Here is a 22,947-nt window from a genome sequence, read left to right on the forward strand (position 1 = left end):
ATAACTGGATGCATTGGTGTAAGGGCTTCAGCATTGTGTCTTAGAGCATCATGGAGAATTAGGAGAACTTTAAAGCTCAGTTTTTACTGTTATAAGCAATATTTGACTTAATAGAGAATTTTCAAACCAATCATTCTTGATTCCAAGCCTTCTTGATGGCACAAGATAGCTTCACCAATTCAGTGCAAATGCTGATAGTCGTTTAACAAGCGGTACAGCAATTTAGCTGGTGGTAAGTAAATAAGTAAGTCCAACGACGTATACAGACTATATTAAAAAGTTATGAACATATCAATAACTTCAGTCCCCGCGTTTAGCGCTTCAAGTTACGTTACTAGGGCATCCAAGCAGGTTGTGGTAAACAGCATTTCTCATACAACTGATACTTCAAGCGGCTTAGAACTTTAATTTATCATCCACATATTCTGGCTTTTTTTTTTTTTTTTTTTTTTTTTTTTTCATTAAATGCATTTTTAAAATCCATCTTTCAAAGTAAAACACCTCATTGATTAATTAACTGAGCAAATTAAAAACTACACGCCATGTTTGTAGATAAGCTATGTTTTTATTTTATATTAATAATATATCTAACTGATGTAATTCATGCCAAAAGAGGTATATATTTGTAATCTTTTTTACATATTTTATGAAAAACAGAACTAGATTTTGAAACGCAGTTGATTCAATCTTTAATCAATCTAAATGACTGTTTTTACAAATATTTCCATCATAAATAAAATTAATAAAAAAAGTTTTTTAACGTGCATATTTTACGTTAGATCCATCTTACCAAAATCGCAGATCCCGGGCTTTAATCGTGATCTGGGGCTCTTAATTACGTTTATATTTTACCTAACAATGAATTTATTGCATTTTCCCTTTATGTGGTTCTTCTTCAGATGATAAATGAAGTAGGGAGGGAGAAGATTCGAATTACAAGCAGATAAGCGGTCAATTATTTATTTTGGTCCAAGTAAGCACGCGGATAATTTATGATAAAACTAGAACGACCTGTGGGAAACGTGAAACTAGGAGCACATCTTAAATATTTGAAAACAAATGGAAGAAACGGACTTTTCAAAATAAGCGTCACATTTATCATGCGTTCAAAAGGACCGAAACTTCGTTCTGTTTTTCTTGACAGTCAAATTACCAAATTTTCAAAGAAATGTCTGCAGATCCTCTCGCGACAAGATAAACAGTTCCATGCTTTAATTCTTTATTCTTAAACTAAATCGCGGTAAAAAGATGCACGTCATGTAAAAATCACCCCCACCCAATTGCGAAAAACAAAACAATTCGTATTAGTGCTCCGAATTCTACCGGAAGAGGAAAAACTGCCTTCAAAATAAGAGCCCATCAGAAAAACAAGGGAGAGTAAACGGTTCAGCTCGTCTCTCGTCCTGATTGGATGGTCATGGTCATGTGACCTGCGCTCACGATAACTAGTGGAGTTCTGGATTGTAAACTGTCAGACCATCTCTAGCGTAAGCGGCGGGAACGTTAGGAAAATTTTGTGTTCCACTAGTAGAGGCAAAGCGGCTTTAAAATCTTCGAAAGCTCTGAGAAATTTTCTCGATTCGATTGTTTTCGCCGTAACGTTGAGGTAAGTTTATTTCATCATTTGTTAAAAACTTACCAAGAGTGAATTTTCAGAAAGATCGTATTGGAATATTCGTTACTTATTCTTTTTTTTGTATTAAAAATATCTAACTATGTTTCGACAGGAATATTTTAATTTCATTTACAAAAGAGTAACATATGCAGTACAAATAATCAAATAATTATTTTGTAACTTGCGTACGTAATGGCTTTAGGGACACTTTTTATTAATTATGTCAATGATGTAAATGTCTATAAAAAGTTATCAGCCTGATATATTGATATTAAAAGTCTTTAGATTGAAAACGACATATTTATTTTCAAATTTTGTGGCCATTACACTAACAGGGCATTTGTTAATCCCACGATCCAACAATCGTTGCCATTGCATAAGATATGATATCTTTCATTTCTCTTCTCATGGCCTGTCTAATAGCCAATTTCCAGAGTACTGCCTTTCGATCTTTAATTTATCGTTCAGATGTAGCACTGTTGCTTAAAAAAGCTGATTTAAAAAGTGGTCTAAAGATAAAAAATCCACTTATTAATTTCTATTTTAGTTTTAATAATGTATATATATAATTCATTTAATTTACAATATATCCAATCAATAATTTTTATGAACATTTGCATTATTATTGCAATTAATAAAAAAAAATGTTTCCTAACATTGTTTTACATATTCGGCATAGAATCTTCTGATTTTGTTTTATATAATAAAAAATTATTTTTAAAACATATTTAATTGTTATTTAGATGATTTAAAATGAAAGCAAATTTTTTTTTTAATTCGTAATTTTTAGACTGATAAGCACTTTAAATGGCTCTGATTCGAAAGGTAATATAGATAAATAATTAATAAATAAAATGAGGATAAAAGTTATTCTGATGCACATAAATTGTATTTAAATTGCTAAACACAATGCCCCGTTGCACCTAACTACATGTGTTTTTATTTTAAGATATGCTTCGTATTTTAAGAAATGCTTCGTGTAAGAACAAGCAGTTCGACCAGCAGTGTGGATGATTATATAGAATTTACTGGAAGTACAATGACAACGGCTATCTTAATTAGCGATTTGCTTGGCTACATGCATGATCAATGCAAAAATAAAGTAATATATGGGTTGTAAAATTTGAGGGACTAGGCTTCTAACTTTGAAAAGGCTCAAATCTCTGTTCAACGATTTATTCTGATCTAACATGCTGTCTTTTTTAAAACTCCATTCTAAAGTTATTCCGAAAAATATGATTATCTAAAATCATGTAGAGTAGTTAGATAGTAAAAAAGAGTTACAGATTTCATTATTAAAACTAATCAAATTTTAGATTTGCTGAAAAAAGGTAAAGAATTAATCTACGTGTCACACAGAACTTTTACATCATGGTAATATGAACACTCGACAGTCAGAATGCTTCAAATAATGAAAGTGATTTCTTTCTGGTCTTCCGCAAATGAAAATGTGTCTGCTGTTAGGAAATGGTAAAGAACCAAACCTAACTAGTAACGATACGTATTTTTTTGTTTCGTTTTGTTTATTGTGGTAATGACATTATATGAAAGTTAATTTACTTTATATACAAATATCTTTACAAACATAACTTATCTATTCGCCTTTGAATTTTACGTTTGGAACCAGACGCCTGTTTTTTTATAATTACTGTATTATTTCGTTGAGTTTTTTATTCGACAGCCTGTTTATTGAAAAAAAAAAAGTATTGAATGTATTTTTAATTTGTAAAATACCAGAAATTGTCTTTTTTATCTTTACTTAAAATCTATTAAATAAATATTAATTCAAACGAACATACTACTGCCATTTTGTATCTAAGAAAGCAAGCATTCTTAATGCAAAAAAATCACTTTGAACGAAGCATGGATCAGCAGTGTTAAAATGATGGATGTATGCAAGACGTAAATTTGTTTACAATGTTCAACAACTGCAGATGATCGCATTTGTTGAACATTCGCAAACGATTCATTGAATACAAATGTACATTTATATCTTGAATAATTAAATATTTTCTTCAGTACGTCTTTATGTAGCTTAAATATTTTTGCTAGAGTAATATTATAGAGAAATTTTTTAGCCCTCTCTCCGCCATTCATTATTTGGTTTCGAACAGCTATATTTAAATGTGTGACATTATTTAAAAAGGTAACTTTAATTTGGCTTAAATTTTGAATAAAACTGTACCAATTTCGAGACGAATCAACGGAGTTTTATTCGAAATCAACTCCAAACTAAGACTGCGTTTTTATTCCCCCTTTATTTAAATTTTACATTGGCATGTTTCTCTTCCATTTGTTATAACATCATGTTCTGTATCATGAATTTCTGGAATTAACTTTTAAACTATATTTTCTTTCTTTAAAATGGTCTCTTCAAGACAATTGCCAGTCCTCCCAATTTGCGATCATAATATTTGTCGGCATTTTCTCCTCCTGATTTGAGATTGTAATTCATTCGGGCGCTTTCCATGAAGCAAAACACGCTAGACGAAAATAAGTCGAGGAAAAAAATAATAAAATAAGCCGCTCAAATCGTCTGCTGCAGCTGTCGTTCCTATGGTTACGAGAAAAGCTGGACGGCAGAAAATAATCTTGAACTTGCTATTTTAAAGGAACAGACTATAATAGGCACATTGTAACTTTTGCCTTATTAAAACCATTTTAGGTCTTTAACTAAAATTTGGAAACAAATATTAAATTACATTTTAACATCTGTAAGAGGTTTCATTGCTTTCGGTTACATTTAAAATCATATCCTAGTAAAATAAAATCCTTAGACACGATCTTATTTTGGGAAAGTGACAGAAAAAAGCAACATTTATCATCCGCATGGCTTGGCAAATGTTGCCATTAGGAAAATAAAGATCTTTAATTTATCTTCTGCACGCCCTCGAACGTAGTCAGTGTTGCCATTTGACAAGCATAATATTTTCAATATATATATCAAATTTAATTAGTTTATTGATTAACAAATGAGCGACATAAAAACAATAAGCACATTCCTTTTAATAATTAAATCTTTATTTTTTTTGGTAATGTATCTCATTGATACAATTATAAAATTATTTAATATATAATGTATCTAACTGAGGATTTTAAAGACGATGTGCAGCTTTTCGTACTTAATAAAACATTTTCTAGCTATATGTCATATATTTCGTACAGTATAATTTGTTTTCTTCATTTTTATGATATTTTACTTTCTATAATTTAAAAATTCTTTAATGGTAATGATTGAGGTGTTATACTACTATCTGCAGTTTTCAGATTGCACTTTCAACAGCTCTTTGTAATTTGGAGTCTTCTATGCAATTTTATGCTTTAATAAATGAAATATAGGAAAGTGTTGACTGTTGTACCTAAAGCTAAAAGTTTGAATAAAATCAATGGAACACTGTGAAAATAATTACTGAAGTCGAGTTCCTTGAAGGAAAATTCAGCGGCAAATACATAATGAGAAGGAAATAGCAGCTTCTTCATTACTAATCAGAATCTCAAACGAATGGACAATACCCGGCTGCGTAGATGATCCGAGTCTCACGATCCTACTGCAGACTGTGTAGATGTTTCAAAAGAAGGATCTAGGGTCTGTAGGGATGATCGAAGCGGAGGATCCAGGCTCAAGCTAGGTGGATGATTTAGGTCCAGATTGTGTGAATAATGAAAGTAAAGAATCTAAATGCAGGTGAAGGATCTCGAGAAACGTCACTTTTGTTGCTTGACATAGCATTAATTGGCGTCGGGGTGGGGGGAAAGCAAAACTACACTAGGCTGTAGATAGTTCTCTGAGAAGGTTATTCTGAGTGGCCGTGCTTGAGACCCGTGAATACTGAAAGTTAGACTCGGGTTCAAACCAAGGCATGTTGCATGCGTGTTTTTTGCCCTTTTGTCCTTGTGTAACTTGAATACAAGCCACTTTTCCTTAGAAAGTCCTTCAAGAAGGATCCCTGTCGTTAGGCAGATAACCCTCGAGTGCTATGTCATTTACAAAATAACCTAACCTAACCTCAGTGCTTATTGATGGATGAAGTGTGATTTTACTTTTCCTTTTAAATTCAATTCTTAATAGAAAGAAAGTAATTTAATTCGGCTTTCTAAGTTCTTAATTGAGTTCAGAGACACTACCTATGAAAGTTTAATTTTTTTAAGAGAGGGCTTCCTTACCTATTTCTATCTCACACATACCTTTTCATTGGCAAAATTATTTGTACCGCACCTAATCACAGCGTTATTAAGCAATTACTTAGTCTTTCCATTTTTAATATCCTTTATCTTTTACGCTACTAAACAGTAGTCAACACTCATATTATCCAGTTGCCTTTTTCATTCCGATTGCTGTCACTAATCTATGTGGTTTAAGATAATCCTCTTTCAGATTAAAACAGAACTACTTGTAAAAAAAACTGAACGATTTTGAATCAGTATGCAATCGTGCTCTGGTACTTGCTGATTCAGTACTCGCTGTTTCAATTATCTGAGGTTTATCTTAACGTAAAGCACTTTTTGAAAATGTTAATTAATAAGCATTCATTAGGTCATTAGCACGCATTAAATGAGCACCAAATATTAACAGATGGGCAGTTAAGGAATCGCTGTTCAGGATGATATAATGGGCCATTCTTTAGCATTAATACTACATTAAATGCAACCAGACTTCCCTTATGGATATTCATCCGACAATGTAGACAGGTCTTGTCAAATCATAAGTATATATAAGTGCCTATAAGTGAGAATATTTAATAGAGTAATGGAGAAAATTAAGTCTTCAAAAATTTTATAAGGCAAACGTTTCGCTTCAGTCCCTAAGAAGGTTATTTAAAATCTAATTAAAAACTTAAACTTTACCATCCAATAAATACGAAGTTTATATTAAAGAAAGAATTCATGGTTGAAAGTTTGCTTTTATAGTGCCTTTGTTCGCTCTGTAGCAATATTTCTGTAATTTTCAAATGACAGTGGGGTCACATTTCATATTTGTAGAAATAGCCTTTTTTAGTAAACAATGATGAGTAGATCCGTCGGTATTACAGTTGGGAAAATGTTTCTTCGTTAAATTTAACTAGCAAAGAAAATTCACATCTGAAAGTTTGCTCTTCTCAGATAGTTTTGAGAAGAGACTGATTCTTCCTTCACTTATGTAACTATGGATGAGCGATTCCGAGTGTTTGCGAATCTCATTTCGGAAAAGAAATCCAGTACTTCGCTTTGTTTGCGGCCAAGTTACTAAAATTTTCCTTAGGAATCACGGTGTTTGAGTATCTTCGAGAATAAAAATCCATTTCAATGTATATTTCTGTGTAAATAAATAATCTCCATTTTCAGAAGGGCTTCATTGTTTCCTACAATGTGAAAATATGAATACACCGTATTTATACATGTTCAAAAATTATTTTTACGGTGAAACGTTTGTACAATTATCAGCTGCTGTTTTGGGCTTCATAATTTTAAAAGAATTTTAATTTTGGCCGGGGATTTTTTTCAAAGTTCACGCATTTTGGCCGGGGAGTTTTTTCAAGTTCACGTTTCAAGTTTCAAGTTCTATCTTTTGAAATAATCAGATCATCTGTGACTAAGTGCATTCTGATTTCATTCTTCACCACCAAAGGATTTCCACACTTGGCAAATAATTTTTCTGTTGATAGAAGTGTTATTTATATGAAGTATTAATTATAGAAGTGTTATTTATATGAAGCTCAGGCGTAATATCTAAAATCATGGCATCTCCAGCAGTGCTGTAAAAAAGTGCATTGTATAAGATGTCGATACTGGAAGTTAAATAATATTGGTGAAAATTAGTGTGAGAATAAAAACGAAACTGTGATAATATCCTTTTTATTTTCCTTTCAAGAATGAAAACGAAATGAATGTATTCGGAATTTCCTGCTTTAGTTATTGTTTATTCATTGAAATATCAAACAAGGAAAATCTAATATTTCGTATATGAAGTAATTTTATTCCTTTTGAGAAAGAACAATGCAATTATGTTTTGAACAATATCAAATACTCCTTTTAATCTTTTTGGCTACCATATGAAGAACTCTCAAATTCGATAAAATACAACTTGAATCAATGATTGATGTAATGATAATAGTAAACAGCAATCTTTTCCCTATCAGAATATGTCTGCTATTTTGTGGATTTTGTCACTAGACCTCTGTAGGTCTTACCAATTAAATACCTTTATTTACACAAGTTATACAGACTATTAGGTTTTAGGAGCCGCAAAATATGAAAAATCAACATTGTCCCTCGCTAGGATTCGAACAACTGATCTTTCAGTTTGCTGGCTTTACGTCCCCACCAGTTACACAAGAAGGCTAGTACGATAATTCTTCACATTCTGTCTCACTTAAACAGCGACTGAGTACAAGCACGAGATCCAGTCGACTAGATTCATGTGAAGATGAGGATTCGACTATCATACTTTAGTTTGCGTGCTATTCTAGAAACCAATATATTTTTCGCAGGTGGGAGAAAAAGTTAAAAATTGATTCTATTGTCCCTAGGAATACGAATCTTCTACTTTATACACTAGTTCTAATCAAATACGCTGCGAGAGCATGCATGGAAGAATACGATAACTCTCTAGATAGTACTTTATATTTTTCTGATACGGTTAAGTAGACTAGGAAGAGCACATTTTCCACTCGTAATGATGATGAAACTAGCAGTCGTTTTCCTCTTCATAAGGAGCTGAAAGAAAAATTTAACTTCGTGATGTGAAATGCTCTTTCTTTTGTTTTGTGTTCCGGAGTATTTTCCAGCGTTCGTGGGATGGATCCGATACTCTGTTACATTCAATGAATGGTAAATTCAAGTTATGGCTTGACTGAATTCTTTTAAGAAATAAGATCCAGAAAAGAAATATCATCAATAAAAAAGGTGGTAAATGAAAATTTACGTTAACTAAGAGCAAGCCCTCGTATTGTCAAGAATAGCAACCTTACATTTGCAAAGCTGCCAAAATTTATAAATTTAAACAGAATCTCTGAGTACTAGGTGGATTTCCCTGCAGCTGTACGAAAGGGCGAAGTAGGAAGCAAGTTCCATGAGTACGATCTTTACCCTCACTTGGCTGGTGCAGTTCTAAGTTTCAAATTTAGGGTGATATACAAAAACTGCTTTGGGGTCAAATAAGCTTAACGTAGTATAGTGTATTAAGAAAATAAACGTATGTGTATAGAAGGACATGTTGTGATTTTGATTTACATATACAGGGGGGAGAGAAAAATCCAATGATTTTCGAAATAACACAAAAAATAAGAACTACTTTTTATTCAAACTGTAGCATCGCAATTTAATGTAGATAAAAATCAATGTAAATAAAAATTTACCAAAATTAAGTTCTGCAAACATTTTGCAACTATCGTCCTTCTCGGTCCACAAGCTGCTGAAGGCAATCAGCACAGTTTCGTACAAATTCATGAGCATCTACTATACTCACAACGGGTTACAGTACGATGTCAGTGTTTGAATTGTCAATGTTTGGGATATCGGCCGATATTTCTTTGAGTAAGATAATTAGACAGTACAGTGAATGCAGAAACTGCACTTCATTGACCCAAAACTTCCCAGAAAGTGCTTAAACCAAAATAACCCGTGGTTTCAACGGCACATGAAAACTGTTCACTTGGCTAGGTATTCGATTTAAGTGGCTAAAGAAAATGTGTCCAGGACATTTAATTATCTGACGTGGAAGCCTCCATTTAGAGAAAATGTTGAAACGTTATGAGAAATTTCGCTAATCGATTCCAGCAATATGTGGACCGACGAGGACGACACTTGAAGGATGCCATTTTCAGAATTTAATACTGACGTAATTTCAATATTTATTCTTCCAGTAATGATAACATTAAACTTGCAAATGAATTAAAACGAGTTATTTCTATTGCCTGTAGCGTTTTACTTTAAAAACAGTCAAGTTTTTCTGCTTCAATCTATATATGCATGCTTACAACAGCGTCTATTTTATTTTTGAAAGTGATATCGCATAATTTTATACTTACTGTTTTATAGGTTGTATTTTACTAACTTTATTTGTCGAATGAACTATGTAAAATCGGCTTTTGAAGTTCCTTGTTAAGTATATACTTACATACCTTTTGAATAGCAGATAATATGCACATTTTCTGGCAGTTCAGATCCCACTTCCTTTGTTTAATATAGCAATATATTTAATTTTTGCATAGATTTATGGCGATGATGTTTGCATAGGAAAGTGGATGGAAACATACAGCCTTAAAGTGTTAAAGTAATTTAAGATCAGTACAATATGATACATAGCCACGATAAGTGAGGATACAGTGTACTGAGCCTTAAATATAATTTCAGGAATATCAATCATAGAATTTTCTAGTCATGAAACATTGGAAAGATAAGAAAACTAGTCAAAGAAGAATGATTTGTGTCTCTGTATTCTGATAAGTGCGTTTTCACATTCTGCAAAATTATGTAACATTTAACAGCTCTGTTTGCGTAAATTCTATTTTGGTACCTATTTGAGAACTTTTTGCATTACATTACATTTAATATGCCAAGAAAATCTGTTATCTTTTTATATGTCGAGTTGAGCTACTTGGATCTTCCGAAGATTGGCTTCTGTATAAGTGCTGCATATGGATCTTAAAATTGTTTAGCGTAAGTTTTTGTTGTTTTTAATAAAAACAATTTTTAATACTAATTAAATTTTTGATATATTCACGCAGAAGCTGTCATAGCACGTATTTTTAATTCTAATCCCATGCCCCATGCGTTATAATGACGCAGCTCTTTATCAGCTCAAAGCTGATAGTGATTGCCTACTTGTAAGCGTTTTCAAGCCAAGCAGCCGATAAATTAAATTATAGGATGACGGGAGCTGTAGTGAAAAGCAAGGAAGTTAAATTCTTAATCTTTAAATAACTGTTCTTTCAACTATTCAAACAAATTCCACTTCAGGTTATTTACACGTATGGAACATGAAGATTTTTCACGACGAACTTCCATAACTCACCAGCTAAAATGAAAGCAATGAAAGAGATAAACAGCAAAAATCTTACGGGTGGATAACTCTCCTTGCCTCATCAGACACACGTTTGCCTTCTAAACTGTCACCCGAGCACGTGGGTCAACAGCTGATCTCAAATGTTCAAGTTCAAGGAGAACTGAAAGTGTCCCAAGGGTAGCAAACGGCAAGACGTTTCGAATACCGGGGATTACAGTAATAAAAGACGCCCACAGCCGTATGTTTGCTGATGCTCAGTCTGCACTGTGGTAGGTGGTATTTGAGATGAAAAAGAAATTTTTAAAAAATTCAGAAAAAGGAAAGAAAGTGAACTGTAATTAATTCTTAGAAGTCTCTCAGTCCTCTTCCGGAAAGATGTATACCGTTATAACCTTGAAGAGGCGTTAATAACCTTGAAATGTTTGTAATTATTGTTATTATTATTAACTACATTATCATCATCATTATTGTTGTATTGGGAATGTCTACACCGGAGAAATGTTTTTCTCATAGTGGACAATTGCTCTCTCCCTTGATATATTTGTATTACCCGTGTGAGGAATTTGGCAACACGAAGAGGGTATGTGGGGCTGTAGATTTCAAAAGAGCAGCAGTATTGGCAATATTTTTGGTAATAACTTTAAAGATAATTCATCAACAACGTGATTGACTATATTACATATATAATAGCATTATAGTTTGCATTCCTTATTCAGTTGTAAAATTCTATTTCCATTAAACATGATTGTTATTATTTTAATATTAAAGGCAGTGCATTATATTTATTATTATTGTTATTACTATTGTATGACCCTACGTATATACAGTTTTTATTACAAAAAAACCCTTGTTTTTTATTATTTGTATTTATAATTTATTCAAAAAAAATCATTAATGATAACTATTTTAATATACAACTAATTGATAAATTAATTAAAATAGATATTGATTAAATATCGTTCAAACAAGAGGACAGTGGCTCAAAAAGCTTGCGAGTGCTTAATTTCTTACGTGAACGTTACGTTACGTGAGACATTGCTTAATTTCTTACCGTGAACATTACTGCCCATTTGTGGATGCTGAGTAGATATAGACATTTCATTTAAACCGCTTTGCTTGTTTATCAGTGATAAACCGAATAAATTGATAATTAATTTTAAAATCTTATGTTTTGCCGAATGACAACACATTGAGAACTGACTACCTGCAGAAGCGGACGAAAAATAAATTAAAGTGCTTATATTTCTTACACTGGCCACACTTGCTTCTGGATTCTTTCTTTTTTTACTTGTCAGTTTTGTCTGGACAGGATTTTATATGTTAAGTGAAAACAATACCGCACTTTCGAAGTGTGAAAAAGTTTTTAACATGAGATCATAGGTTCCTATTTGATACATCTTGGAGAACAGTAAATTAAAATGACTTCCTTTCCAAATGCATCAATAGGACAATGACTTTTACCAGTACCTGAAACCATCAATGCCTGTGAAACAGTTCGTTTGACAGAAATAGCCAATTGACAAGACGTTTTTTTTTTAAGCATATTTGGAGAGTTCTTGGGAAAGTGTTCCAAACATCATAACTCTACCCAGTGAAACAATGGGCTCGGTGGGAAGTATAACACAGACGACTGTGATCTTAACCTTTTTTTTTTCCCTGTTCCACCAGTGATTGTACTTTCTCCTCCTTCTGGAAATATACCTGTTTCTTTCTTTTCTATACTTCGCGTTTCAGACTCCCATTAGTTTTTTTTTTTTTTTTAGATGTGTGAGAATTTTCCTTTTCATTGCTTATGTTTTGTCATACGAATGAGAAATATAGAAAAATTGAAATTATCCTTTAAGAAAAACGAAACGCTACATATTTGAATGTTTTATTTAACGTTCTGCATTCAAAACTCCCTTCACTCCTATTTCAGTAGATGAAAGTTGCTTCCTCTAATAGCGCAACTCCGCATATTGTTAATTAGGATATTACGCCCAAATCTTTATGTAAATAATACGTTACTATTGCGTCAGTAATGAGTTCTTAGAACGGAATTTAAGCAATTACAGATTAAATTTGGAAGAAAAATCTGAATGCTTTCAGATTTTACATTGCGCCCAAAAGGGCGTTTTTTTTAACATTTTGTGTGCTGCCTTTATTTATTAAATATCATGGTTTTCGCACTTAAACCATAAAATTCAATTCGACGGGAATATCGCAAAATAATTTTAAAATGAGCATATCTTTAGAATTTCCGATACACTGGGGATAAAAATGTATTTTTTTCGGTACAGTATTGCTATTGCTCGCTTTGAAATCGTTGAGTTTGTTAATCAAAAATTCGTTAAAGTTTTACAAAATATGAAATCGATAATAAAACTAATTTCAAATTCCAAATTCGGGCTTCGAGATGTCCATATTCAGTGGAAGATTACGTTATTCAAAATGTGATAGCTCTAGTACCGTTGCTTTTGTCACAATGGAAGAAACATGCATACATTTATGCAGATACTTCATTATTTAATTTCTTTAAATATTACACAGGGCTCTAATATTTGTTTGCAACAATTTGAAAACTGAGCCGATATTTATAATGAACAACGCAAAATGCCAAAACGAAATTAATAGCCCTGCTAGGCTAACAAGTTAAATTACCTAATTTCAGTTCGAGCTATGATTACAGATGGAATTATAAATATAACTCTTATTTCAGTTTTAATTTTGGTTTAAACTTTACTTAAGTTGTGTTTAATATTATAAGTGAACCTGAAAATGCAGTTTCAGTTTTGCATTTCAGTTGTAGTTAAAATGTTTTTAAATTACAACTGAAATGCAAAATTGTAAAGCACATAACTTCATATAAAACCATCACTGTCAATTTTCCCACTTTATAGCTAAAATGCAACTGATTTCGCAGAGTAATTTTAAATAAACACAAAGTTCCTTCTTCATCTTCAACTTCTTCCCTGGGGCAAAAATCAACATATTTCAGGGCAAAGGAAATAGATGGCAGAGGTGAAAGGTTGTTTTCTTCATCTGAACTTCTTTGCAATATAACCGTAGGCAAATCCTTTACTGTCAGGATATCTATTCTGCTACGAATACTAAAACTTTAAAAGAGAAGAATCTCTCAAGTTATAGAATTTGTAGAGTTGTATTTTAAAGATCAAGAGGCCGCGAGTCCTAACTCGAGGCACTTCCTTATATATAGATGCTACTAGATTTACAATAAGTAAGTCCGCCGTCGAAAGGTACTTGTCAGAAGGTAAGTTAAAATTCTTTTCCGTAAATCCGTCGTATGTTGAAAGTATCTCAAAATAAAAAGCGCACCAGATACACTTAATCTACTGAACGTACTTGACACATACACAACCTGCGTGATATACTTACCTTAACTTCAAGCTTTTAACCTGATTAGAAAGCTCAGAATAATTTATCTTAGCTTGCCAATCGAGCAATATTTATTAACCCAATGCTTATGTATTTGTTTTAGTCTCGCGTTCAATACACTGAACAATACAATGAAAGCAGGAAAAAAAAACTATGCTGAAAAAAGTTAGAAATTCTGAAAAAAATTCGGATTAACCATTAAATAAGAACTAAATATTAAAAATTACGAAATAAATAAATTATATGAAAAGTTTAAGAGGTATAAATTCATGCTAATATTTCGCCCCTTTTATTTAAAGATGTTTGCTTTTGACAAAACAGGAAGTTAAGTCTTTGCTGTTGACTAATGTTAAAACTCATCTCAAAAAGAATCTCAGTTTTAAAATTTCCTGCATATGTTTCTGCATTAATATTTCGGTAAAAAGATATAAATGGAAAAATATTGTATTATTAAGAAGTATATTACGTTTCGAATAAATTTGGGGAAAAATAGTATATGTAGATGACGGCAGTCCGAATGTCTCTGCAAAATCTCAGTATTACAAATCGATTTTATTTTGTATGCAGAGGATAATGTACAGAAGAATTAAGTTAGTATATAAGGTATTTCTCCCGCCTTCTTAGCGAGCCTTCGTGGTGTAGTGGTCTGCACGCACAGCGCGTAATTGAGTGTTCCGCGGTTCAATTCCCGGCGAAGTCGGTTGCTCGTTTTTCATCTTTCCTGCTTCCAAAATACCTAATGCCTCTACAGTGGCGCCCGAACTAAATAAGGGTGTTGGATGAGGATTATCCTCACCCAGGATTTGGCGATTCGGTCCCCTAAAAACTCCAGTCGCCCTTTAAAAGGGGGAATATATAAGGTATTTCTCCCGCCTTCTTAGCGAGCCTTTGTGGTGAAGTGGTCTGCACGCTCAGCGCGTAATTGAGAGGTCCGCGGTTCGATTTCCGGCGAAGGCGGTTGCTCATTTTTCCTGCTTCCAAAATACCTAATGTCTCTACAAGTAATCTTGCAAGCGATATGTTACATCAAAAATATATTTTATTTATCTTACTTCTCATACAAAATAAAACTTTTCAAAATATTTTTAAAAAACGCAAATAAAATATTTTTTTAAATTATTGACTTAGCTACCCTAATAAATAACCCAGTTAAATAAAAGACAAAAAAAAAAAAAAAAACATTGTGCTTCGCCGATTTGCAACAACTTCTTTTTCTGTTTCTGACGTTCACTTGTCGCTAACTTAAAACGCCTTGAAGATATGTTTAAAAAAAAAATCATTAAAAAAAAAAAAAAAAAACTGAAAGGATTCAGATTTTAATGATCGCCCAAAGGATTTGTTAAGGTTTTCTACCCTCTCACTAAGCTCGCATGCTACCAGTCTGCTGTTGCACACATATTCCTGCTAACCCTTTTTTTTTTTTTTTCTAGCTTTATTAAGCAGCATTTCTTCGCCCTTACACCACATATAGTTCAACATCAAAATTACAAAAATTTTAAAAGCAGCTTAGCAGCATATGTTTAAAATTCTCAATGCGATGTTAAGCGTTGGCATACATTTTTCTATTTTTTTTTTTTTTTTTTCAGTCTTTTTTTCAGTTTCTCATATCAATGTTCGGTTTTCTTAATAAGTTGGCTTGCAAAACTTTTTTTTTCGTCTTTTTATTATTAACGTTTTGTGTGTTAACTTTGTTTATTAAATGCCACGTTCTTCGCTCTTGTGCAGCATTAAATTCAAAAGCAAAATCACAAAATATTCATATACAGCTTATCCTTAGAATTTCCGATAGACAGTCTCGCTCGCTGGACATTATATTTTATTCTGTGCAGTGTTGCTTTCAAATCGTTGAGTTTGTTAATAAAAAATTCATTAAAGTTTTACAAAAATGAAATATAAAATTCAGTTTTCCAGGTACAAATAAACGGGCGGAGGATTGTGTTATTCAAAATTTGATGACTGTAGGTACCGTCGGTTTTTTCACAATGCGAGGTACATGCATGCAGAGTCTTCATTATTTAATTTCATTAAAAATAATGCAGGGCTATAATATTGTGAGACAACAGTTTGAAAAGTAATACTGCCATTTTTAGTGCCAAAATCTCGTTTCAAGACTAATAGCCCATTCGGACTTAGTGCCTTTTGGACTGGAAAAAAACGCACTTAAACCACAAAATTCACTTCAAGAGCAATATCCCAAAATAATTTTAAATTGAGCCCATCTTTATAGTTTCGCATACACAGTCTCACGCGCTGGAGATAAAAGTGTTTTTTTCTGTACAACGTTGCCATTGCTCGCTTTGAAATTGATGAGTTTGTTAATCGAAAACTCGTTAAAGTTTTACAAAATATGAAATCGTTTATAAAACAAATTCCAAATTTCAAATTTCGGCTTTCAGATGCCCATATTCACAGTAGGATTGCGTCATTCAAAATTGGAGGGCTCTAGGTACCGTTGTTTTATCACAATGCGAGAAACATACATGCATTTATGCAGATTCATCATTATTTAATCTCTTTAAATATAAGACATGGCTCTAATATTTGGTAGCAACAATTTGAAAAGTGAATCGGACATTTATAGTGAACCAACGCAAAATGCGAAAAGAAAAATATAGTTCTTCAGGGCAAATTGCCCCTTTGGACTAAAAACGGGAGTAGGGATACTCGCTATTAGCATATCTGGCTAAAAACACACGGAACAAAAAGAAGGATTGAAAGGTTCGTGTTTTGTGTTATTTGTGATTGCTAATACACCTTCAGCTTTTCACTTACAGTGTTATAGTCAATAAATTAAATTAGATAATGAACATTTTATAACAAAGCATGCTCTGAATTAGATGCTTTTACCCTCTTGTAAGTCTTTTGAATATTGAGCGAATTAGTTTCAAGTTCACTAGGTTAAGAATATCAGATGTATTTTTGACTAACGCATTTCCAAATTATGAAGTCATGGAACTCCTATTTCAGTGGAGAAACTCAATGAGAAACATTTAAATGCATTTGCTGTTCTCTAGAAGGAGACTATAGTTCTAAATGTTTATTAGTTGGATGAAATTTCATTTCCCGCGTAAGTATCCATCGAAGCATGCCCCTGTTGACGCAGATTATATCTAAAAAATTCCTGTCGAAATGAACTTTTAAATCACGTGCCATGGCTATTGTCAGTAACCCATTACTGAATGCTCGCTTCAGTGGCCATGGATGTGGTCAACAACAGTTTGACCGCTTGATTCAAATTCCTCTCGCATAAGCTCATCCTCTGCATTCTGTCGATGGACCTTCCACAATAAATACCACAGGGGGGGGGGAATGAATGAAATATCCGAAGCTATGTATGTCGACTTGTGGTTGGTCATCTTTCGTCCGCAGGAAAATAGATAAGAGCCAGGATAGAGTTTATTGTTCAGAAAGAAATATGAATATGGATTATATACATCTCAACATACTTCTGGGTATATATGTAATAAAATTTTTGATTGTGATAACGTAGATGCTTGATGCCGAAGTTTGGATAGCAGCAATCTTGACCGAATGAACACTCTGGTGCAGCCACAAGTACAATGATTTAAAATGATTCACTCTGCTACGCAAATAAAGGTACATGGATATTATATGTTAAATACACATAGTAAGTCAGCGCAAGGCAGGCCTCCATTTATTAACAAAATTTATTACTGTTAACATCTTTTATATAAGCATAAAAAGCGGGGCAGCAAGTTGGCAAGACAAAGAAGCAATGAAGCAAAGTTATAATTCTGTCCTATTCCTATTGGCTAATTTAGGTTTAGTTTGCAATTTTTTATATTATTCTACCTGAAGCATTATGTAAGTGCATGCGTTATGTAAGAATCATATGACGGGGATTAATTTCGAAGTAATACAGTTTAGCAAGATTTATTATAAGCATATTATCATTTTTAGAATACAAAGTGGAAATAACAAAGCTAAATAGAAGAATTGCGACATCTTTTACCTCAACCACACAACAGAGCTTCCCTCCCCTCTTTCTTATGAAAATATTCTAAGCCGAAAATTCCTTTAGTACAATCAACTTACTGAACATCACACGCTAAACATTAATACGTCTACTTTAATGTGCAACCAAGCTACTACTTCGAAAAAGTTTCAAATGGCGAGAAAAATAACTGCGGCAAAACTCAGAATCGGGCAAAATTATTTAAAATAAAGTATGTCTTTTAAGGAATACCATACTTCATTTTCCCCAAATTACTGTGAAGCTGCAGAGTAAAATAAGTGCAGGAATATTCATGTTTAACGCTCACGGCTGAAAACACAATGAGTTGAGAAATGTCTGAAGCTGTAAACTAAAGTTAATTGCTGATCTCTAAGTTGATTGATGATGAATAAGAATCATTTTGTCTACCTTCTTCGATATAAATTTAAGCTCGTACAGAATTCTTTAAGAAAACATCGTTTTGGGGGTGCATTATTTCTTCTTTTTGTTATTACGTGTTAAACATTTCTTTTCTTTTTGTTCCTTTTAGCGTCATGTATAAACTTGTTGCTAAAGCAAGAACACGCCGCGGTGAATCTGTCATCCACCATGTATGTGGGTAGAAATACTCATGTTCGTACGCGCTGAACGCACTTTTTATATTATCATATGTACCAACTTTAGTAAACATCAAAAATCAAAACTCGAAGTAGGATTACTGTCCCATGGATTTGTGCGTCATCATTAAATTGAACAATCGGTAAGGCAATCTGCATTAATCTGTAAGCATAACTTGAGTACCAGAAACCGAAAGTCGGCTTCAGACAATGCTGTTTGTTTCGCTTAAGAGGAGGAAATTAAACATACCTGGTCAATTTCATTGTTGATGTTTTTAAAGAGGACTCAGGATTAATTGCATTTTAAAGAGAAATGACTAAATTTATATGATAATTCGTCCCGTAGAGCGACTAGCAACAAAACTTATGCCTAAGATTAACGATTTATGCTATAAGATTTTCTTAATTGTGTATTGGGCAACGATCTAAAACTTTGAATACTTAATATTTTTTAATCTTAAATTTAGAAACATCTATTTTTTCTCTCCATATTACGATATGCTGTTCCACAGCACTAATCCATCATAAAACACTGGAAATCCCCAGTTTTGATAGCTGGGTTCACCTCCTACTGATCTGATTCTTTATCTTTCAAATTAAAACTATATTAGCGTACTACCTAACATGCATAACAAACTGACCTGCTGAAAGCATTTACATACTTCTTAAAATTATAGCTCTGTTTTATTTATAATGAGATATTATGTTACAATACGATTAATTAAATTGTTTATTTAAATCTTATATTACTATTTGAAACATATAAGTATGTAGTTTGGCCTGTGATAAAAATTTGGGATTTAAAGTATAGTTCGTACTGTTTCACATGCCTTTCATCATTAAGTGGAAGAGCAGTAAGCCTATCTTTATAAGCAATGGTTTGTGTTCTCTGTATTCTTCAGCAAAAAAGTGTGTGCCACTACCACCATTTCCTTTTTTTTTTTTTTTTTTTTTTTAATTTTTCGCGGACTACTTGATTTTCGCAGATAGTTTGTTGCAGTAATTTTTCTATCGTTCCGCAATAAGCAAACTTAACTTTTTTAGAAAAGGCGTGGTTAATCCGCTCCCGGGTTATTAGTTCGAATTTGATTGTGTTATATTTCTTTCAACTACTAGAATACTGGATGAAAATATTAACGTAAACATTGTAACAAAAACAGTGCTTTAAATGCCTAATCTTTTCGTATTAAAGAAGAAATATTAAATCTTTAAAAACATGGTATAAAACTGTGGAATGTCGAACATTAAATTTTACTTCATTCAAAATAAGAACAAAGATTACATTTCTAAAATAAATTACAGTTTTCAGAAAGTACTATTAGAACATAAGCAGAAACAAGAGTACAATTGCTGTTGTTTCAAATCATTCTGATTTCAATCTCTAGCCAAATAAAAAGGCAAGAATTTTGTCATAGCCAGATGGCAAAGATTGCGCCTGACATGGGCCTTGGGCACCTTATGAGGTACGAGTTTGTCCACTTCCGTCCCTATTCTGATGAATTTGTTTGGGGAGAGAATTAGATGGCCTTCTAACTTTCTTGTCTTGCCTATCAAACTTTCTAGAGGATTTCCGTCTCGATGGTGTTTTAAGTGCTTTTATGCAAAGAAGACACTGTAGATTTACAAATATTTATGCCTTTTCAGGCATTCTAGCCCGAGCCCAAAGGCAGCCGCCTTCCACGCCACCATGCCAATAGGGTGGCGAAAGGGAATAGTTGTTTATGAGGATGACAATAACTCGAAATAATTGACGAGACTGGATGGCCAGATTAAAAGATCAGACTAAATAATCAAATTTTACACACTTGTCTGTGCGCAAATAACTTTGCACTTCAGGTGTTACTGCAGCAGATATATCAAAATCCTTCCTTGCAGGTTCGAGGTATTATATTAGACTTCGACCTATCAAGACATAAATGAAAAGTAATTAATTTCATTGCCCTATGAATAAAACTAATATCCAGTCAGTTAAAGAAATTTGGGACTTTAAGAGAAAAATTAGCTTTAATTTTTAATGCATTTAATAGGAGGGGAACATTACCAAAAATTTCGAACCATCGAAGGGCTGTTCTAATATGATAGATTATATGCAGTCTAATATTATATGCAGTCGGAATTATTCAAGTTAGGGGATTTGAAACATCAAGACTTGGAAGTCCTTACCTAAATTTATTAAGGACAGTTACTAAGTACTCGACTGCAAACAGATCATCCCTCTCCTCTAAAAAAGAACTGGACTCTAAGGTAGGACAAAGGAAGGACTACAATTGGCTTGTTTTATTAGTATTAATCCTTTGTGACATGTTGCTACAACAAGATGCCAGGTGATTCACAACAACACGGGTTAGGACATCTCCTTCAGCAGGATTAGCTGCGTTCCTTGTCTAGCATGACTAAGATTTCTCGGAGTAAAGAGCTTATGTCTGAAGACTGTCCACAAAATTCAGAGATAACAAAGGGAAAGGACACCCAGGAAGTAGTGATAGTAAGGGCTTATGCTAATCAAGGCTTCTTAGAGAAGATGCCAAGCTGAATTGTTCAAAACGGAAATAAATGTCGAGATATTCTTTACAGATTCATTTAGGATGCTTGTTGATGAAAAGTAGATACTACTATCGTTGAGTGGAAACATTTGTTAAATGTTATTTATCATTCCATTGAATTTAAAATGTAAAAAAACTCCCGCGATATCATACCACGTATAAAGTACGACATATTTCCTTAGATTTTTTTTTTTTTTTTTTGAGATTTTTCATCTCGAAAATTAACCATCTGTCATTTCTTCTATTTGCTGCCATTTCACAGCACAAAATTTTTAATTTACTTTTTGAATTATTAAAGTACAATTGCTTATGGCGAACTGAGTGACTTATAAGATGTTTACATGCTTCTTAAAATTACTACTTTTACACCCTTGTTATAGATATTACAATGCCCAGTGTTAGTTATAGAACTTTTTTTTTTTTTTTTTTTTTGTGTGTGTGTGTGTGTGTGTGTGTGTGTGTGGAGATTTACGTTTGGGAAATAACTTGATGGCATCGAGCTTTGTTCACATTTATGCCATTGGCATTGGCTATAAACTCTTTCTATAACAATTTCCGCAGTTGGACTGACTGCATGATATTTCGTGATTTTCCTTACGTATGACATGGACAGATTCTAGTTTTGCTGAGAATGTCCTTTGCAATCCTTTCTTGTGCGCGGACAATCATAATATGTTCTACAGTTATCCATATAACCCAATTCTATCCAGATACCGTTGTTTTGCATGCTTCGCTGCAGCGCAGAATCTGCATCTCTTACATACAGCAAAATAAGAGAAATACATGCATAATTATTATTTTTAATAAAAACACACTTCAGTGCTTATTTAATTTTCAGCAATCATTTGTTAATATGTTGAATACCATGAAGGATATCGGTGACCGGCACTGAGTTTATTCGTAGCGCCACGGGGGTCACCGGTGATCGGCAAAGCCAAGATTACTAGAAACACATAATGGGAGTAAATTTTTTATGATTTAAATTTTTCAATATTATCATCGTTACTAAAATGGTGTGAAGAAATTAATGAAATATTTAATGTAATATAGTACGTACGAAAATAATTTTATTTATATATTTAACATGTAGGCTTAAATATTATGCACGCATTTTGTGATGCGTTGTATTGAAACACTCCAAACAAACGTAAGGTGAATCAATGCAGTCGCAGTCTCCAGAGTATGTCCCAACTTTTCCGGTACAGTCTTTAGCGTCACCCTAGCCTCTCTCGGCATTTTTTCTAAGTTCATAAGGTGGTAAGAGTTGATAAGTTCATTAACTTTTCTATTGTAATTGATATTTCATGAAAGTATTCAACGCATAATGAGAAATTCATCTTGGCCAGACGGGCAAGCCATCATGGCATTCAACATGTTAAAAAACGTAAGTTTTATGATGAATTTTTCATAAATTAATGTTGTTTGTTTTCAAAAGTTGTACTATCAGAAATTGCTTTTTGTAGCTGAATTGCCTTTTCAGTACTTGTTTCTCTCAATAATGGCGACATTTCTGTTTCAAATTTCTTAAATTCGATGTGAGTTTGAGTTTTTATGAAGCTTAAGCAAACGAAATAGAAATAAGTTTCCTACATTATTTCCTCACAGTTTGGCCCGTCTGTGGTCGAGTGGTTAAGACTGCTGAACACTGGTAGTCCCACCTGGGTACGTACCGGAGCCTAATCAAACGGCTGGCTGCAGGGTTGCTTTTGTGGTTTTCCCCATGTGTAGCGTGAATACGAACCAGCTTTCCTTTAAACGTCCTGCACGAAGGCATCTCTCCTCTTAGGCAGATAGCTGTAGTGTGCTTTGGAATATACAATTAACTTAACAGCATTTATATCCCTGACAAAATCATGCTC

General features: G+C 33.1%; 1 protein-coding gene across 1 annotated transcript in view; it reads left to right on the forward strand.

Annotated features, from left to right (window-relative positions):
• Positions 1–1,451: 1,451 nt before the first annotated feature.
• Positions 1,452–22,947, forward strand: part of LOC118203984 (protein singed-like) — a 139,210-nt gene continuing 117,714 nt past the window's right edge. The window contains exon 1 of the mRNA XM_085810749.1: positions 1,452–1,606. The gene's annotated coding sequence lies outside the window, so the exon portion shown is untranslated. The remainder of the gene's footprint in view (positions 1,607–22,947) is intronic.

This window comes from Stegodyphus dumicola, chromosome 2 (assembly GCF_044657685.1).
Source record: "Stegodyphus dumicola isolate Sdum_Otavi_A_Nest chromosome 2, ASM4465768v1".
NCBI classification, from domain to species: Eukaryota; Metazoa; Arthropoda; class Arachnida; order Araneae; family Eresidae; genus Stegodyphus; species Stegodyphus dumicola.